This window comes from Micromys minutus, assembly GCF_963924665.1.
Source record: "Micromys minutus genome assembly, chromosome: 16".
Classification (NCBI taxonomy): Eukaryota; Metazoa; Chordata; class Mammalia; order Rodentia; family Muridae; genus Micromys; species Micromys minutus.
In genome coordinates this window covers 5,847,392-5,852,304 of record NC_137985.1, presented here as the reverse complement: position 1 = coordinate 5,852,304, position 4,913 = coordinate 5,847,392, and the positions used below count along the sequence as shown (strand labels likewise).

Here is a 4,913-nt window from a genome sequence, read left to right as displayed (position 1 = left end):
AAAGGCAACTCAGCGCTTCACAACACCCCCCAAAGCAAGCTTCCATGGACCACTGACCAAGAAAGATATAATCAGTGTTTCTGAGGGTTCTGCCAAACACATTCCCATCTCATGTCTCTCAACAGAACAGTTCGATATATTGCCTCGATCCTCATGTGTTTCTACCTAAATTCCCTTTAGCCATCAGAAACTAGGCTGTGCTTGCTTGTCCTTGCCTCTGTAGCTCCACCGGTATAGCAAATAGCGCAGCCATGATCTTAAACTGGGTATAGTGCTTCACATAATGAAGAGTCTTAGTGCTACTGAGCGCTTTGCCTTTTTAACCAGTCCAGCATACACCAACTCTTAATCCAGCCATCTCTTGAGGTGCAGGTCTCAAGTGATGAGGTGGGTGTTTCAAAGGCCACTCCTCAAGCAGTTTATCTGTAGTTATCACAACACCAAATATGCTCATCTGTTCCACCCTACAGAAATAACAGGAATTTAAAGTCAAAGCCAAAATCAAAAGGTGTAGTTCTGTAATAAGGCTCTGCCTTTTCTCAAGACTTGTCTTAGCTTTGGCTTCTTCATTTAAGAAGTGCAAAGGGGAAAAAAGATATGCAACCTTGAACAGCAAATGTACTTTGTACATAACTCACCTCATTTGTTCTGCACAGAGGAAGTATTGTTCTCAGATTCTAAAATTGGAGGACCAGGGCAGCTCAGGGACCAGCTCCAAAATACATAGCTGTTTGGAGTGGGACTTGATCCCAGATAGTCTGATTTTAATCTAGTGTCCTTTGTACTGTATTGTTTCAGGTTTTTCATAGACAAATGATCATAGAAAGTAAAACTTGACTTAGATTGTTTTTAATGTTGAAAATAAATGTGCCCTAGCATGAGGAGAGCAGGGTGCAAAAGTCATGACCTTAGACTTAAAAGAGCTAGAAAGATGATATCAAGAAACAGAGAGGAAGATAGTGAGCAAGGTTATTGGTTTAATCATCCTTTCCTGTCATGTATTCACAGTTGCATGAATGATAAAAGCAATCACCATGCCTTCATTGGCAAAGCTTTCTTTGTTTTATCGTGTACTTGAACAGCACTAAGCCAGTCTAAGACACCAAACCCTCTGTGCAATTTTTAGCTCAGTGGGTATTTAATGTTCTTACTCTGTACAGATGCAGTGATGATTCTGCCACTGGAATTCTGAAGGGGAGCCTGGAGAACAGCCTGTTGAAAAGTAGTAAAATACCTCACAGAGGCAAAGATGAGAAAAGGGAAGATGAGAATGTTAGGCTTTTTAATGTGGATTTCCAGGAACAAAGGCAGGATTTAGAAGGACCATCTAGTACTCGTGGGAGCCTATACCCCAGTGAAATCAATCACCTTTCCTACTATGTGCAGCCAACTCCATTGCTAGCAACTCACACATTATAGAAACGCCTCAACAGATGATTAGGAAAGAGTCTGAAAGCAAAGAGTCATGAAGCAATAATTGCCCTTTTCCAGGTGTCATTAATCCCCGAGTCTGTGAACGGATTCACTAATACCCCACAGAGACTTGAAAATGCTATTTTCTTGTTTTCTCTGAGAAATGATTTACAGTTTTTATTAAGTTCTCTGAGCAACTCATAAACTAAAGGAAGTGGACATGGGCTAGTCTCAGGGATGCCCTGGAACCTACAACATCTCATCTCAGTTTTACAGATCACATCCAATACTTGGTCTAATTAACACATGGTATTTCTTAGACTGGCCTAGTAATAGCTCATAGAAAACTGCTTTCACCTGGTCTTGACCACAGGCATAAGATCTGAAGTTCAGAATCTGAAACTTCTACAGCAACTTTGCAGCCTGTGCTTTTTTTTCTGTACTTTTCCTAGCTTTACCATTGAGAGACCATCCACTGAAGAGCACTCTAGCTCTGAACATGTTGTATCTATTTTCATGCTGGATGTCTCCATTTGGATTACACAGGAACATTTCCCATGTAGCACTTCTAAAGGAAACTCATTATCCTCTCTGTTACAGTGGCATGATCTCTTACACATGGCCTTCACCTCCTTGTCCACACTTAGCACATAATAGTCCAATTTCTTCCCATCCACTGGGTAAACACAGTATTTAATTAGCATTCTATGATTAATATTGACAATTTATTGGCATATGTGTTTGATAATTATAGAATGAATTTCCTAAAGTCACGATAATGAGCTTTTTGCTTATTTTCATATTTTCTGAACAAGCAAGTGCATAGGACATATTCAGAATCAATAACCTATTTGACAACTGAATGAGTGAATGGACTCATCAGGGTTACTGAGACTGCTGAGAGAAAAATAAATGCTTCTTAAGTATACATGTACACACACACACACACACACACACACACACACACACACACACTAAAAATAAATAAGAAAAATAGACGTAAAGAATAAATGAAATAAGCTTTCTTGAATCACCCCTGCACAGCCTAGGCTTGTGCAAGTTGGACATGGTCCGGACCCACCCTGCTCTGTACTACTTGGTTTTCTCTTCAAGATGCCCAAGGAAGTGCACCATGGAGAGGAAGAGGTGGAGACCTTAGCCCTTCAGGCTCATGTCTCTCATCATCAATACTTTGTACTCAAACAAGCAGATTTTCTAATGTCTCTGATGCCATGGACAACATTTGGTATGAGAGCCTGATCCATCCTCCCAAGTTGGACAGTGGGAAAGAGCTGAAAATTGACATTTTCCCCAGCCCTCAGGAGCACACGCTGACTTTGGTGGACACAGGTATTGGCATGACCAAGGCTGACCTCATAAATAACTTGAGAACCATTGCTAAATCTGGTACAAAGGCTTTCATGGAGGTTCTCCAGACTGGTGCAGACATCTCCATGATTGGGCAGTTTGGTGTTGGGCTCTACTCCACCGATCTAGTGGCAGAGAAAGCGTTGTGATCACAAAGCACAATGGCGAGCAGTGTGCCTGGGTGTCTTCTGCTGGTGGATCCTTCACCAACCGTGCAGATCATGGTGAGCCCATTGGCCAGGGTACCAAAGTGATCCTTCACCTCATAGAAGACCAGACAGTGTACTTAGAGGAAAGAATGGTCAAGGAAGTGGTGAAGAAACACTGTCAGTTCATAGGCTATCCCATCCCCCTCTAATTGGAGAAGGAACAAGAGAAGATCAGTGAAGATGAGGCAGAGGAAGAGAATGGTGAGAAAGAAGAGGAAGATAAGGAAGATGAAGAGAAGCCTAAGATTGAGGATATGGGATCTGATGAGGAGGATGACAGTGGCAAAGATAAAAAGAAAACAAAAATCAAGGAGAAGTACATTGACCAGGAAGAGCTGAATAAGACGAAACCTATCTGGACCAGAAATCCAGATGACAATACTCAAGAGGAATATGGTGAATTCTATAAGAGCCTCACTAATGACTGGAAAGACAACTCGGCAGTCAAACATTTCTGTAGAAGGTGAGTTGAAATTCAGGGCATTGCTCTTCACTCCTTGGCGAGCTCCCTTTGACCTTATTGAGAATAAGAAGAACAACATAAATTTTATGTCTGCCATGTGTTCATCATGGACAGCTATGATGAGCTGATACCTCAGTATCTCAGCTTTATTCGTGGTGTGGTTGATTGTGAGGACCTGCCTCTGAACATCTCCCAAGAAATGTTCCAGCAGAGCAAGATCCTGAACGTCATCCGCAAAAACATTTTGAAGAAGTGCCTTGAACTCTTCTCTGAGTTGGCTGAAGACAAGGACTACAAGAAATTTTATGGGGCATTCTCCAAGAATTTAAAGCTTGTAATCCAGAAGGGTTCCAATAATCGTCACCATCTCTCTGAGCTCATTCTCTATCGTACCTCTCAGTCTGCAGATGAGGTGACTTCCCTGTTAGAGTGTGTGTCTTGCATGAAAGAGACCCAAAAGTCCATCTACTATATTACTGGTGAAAGCAAAGATCAAGTGGCCAACTCTGTCTTTGTGGAGTTTGTATGAATACAGGTCGTTGAGGTGGTGAGTCTACTGATGAGTACTGTGTGCAGCAGCTCAAGGAATTTGATAGAAATAGCCTGGTCTCAGTGACTAAGGAGGGCCTAGAGCTAACAAAAAATAAGGAAAAAAAATTAAAAAATGGAAGAGTTTGAGAATCTCTGCAAACTCATGAAGGAGATCTTGGACCAGAAGGTTGAAAGAGTGACAATCTCCAATAGGCCTGTGTCTTCACCCTGCTGCATTGTGACGAGCACTTTTGACTGGACAGCCAACATAGAACAGATCACGAAGACCCAGCCACTGCAAGACAACTCTACAATGGGCTACATGATGGCCAAGAAACACCTAGAGATCAACCCCGACTACCCCATTGTGGAGACCCTGCAGCAGAAGGCTAAGGCAGACAAATACAACAAAGCTGTTAAGGACCTGCTGGTGTTGTTTGAAACTGCTCTTCTCTGCTCTAGTTTCTCACTTGAAGATGCCCAAACTCACTCCAACCACATCTACCACATGATTAAACTAGGCCTGGGCATTGATGAAGATGAGGCCACCACAGAAGAGCCCAGTGCTGCTTTTCCTGATGAGATTCCGTCACTGGAGAGTGAAGAGGATGGCTCTCACATGGAAGAAGTGGATTAAAGGCTCCTGGGAAGCCTGTGCCCTCTGTATAGTATCCCTGTGGCTCCCTCAACAGCTTTGACTGGCCCTGACTCACCTGGATCTGCTCATGTCTACAAGAATCTCTTCTATCCTGTCCTTGTGCCTTAAGGCAGGAAGATCCCCTCCCACAGAATAGCAGGGTTGGGTTGTGCATTAACGTTTTTTTTTCTGTTTGTTTTATTTCACTCTAAAATTAAAAGTATGCAAAATAAAGAAGAAGCAGTTTATATGAAAAAGAAAAAAATAAAACAAATAAATAAGAAAAATAATC

The 4,913-nt window shown here is 42.1% G+C and overlaps 1 pseudogene across 1 annotated transcript; it reads left to right on the top strand.

The window, feature by feature from the left end:
- Positions 1–2,526: 2,526 nt before the first annotated feature.
- Positions 2,527–4,621, top strand: LOC308430933 (heat shock protein HSP 90-beta-like; annotated as a pseudogene). Its single transcript has one exon. The product of its transcript is annotated as a heat shock protein HSP 90-beta-like (transcript).
- The last annotated feature ends 292 nt before the right edge of the window (positions 4,622–4,913 follow it).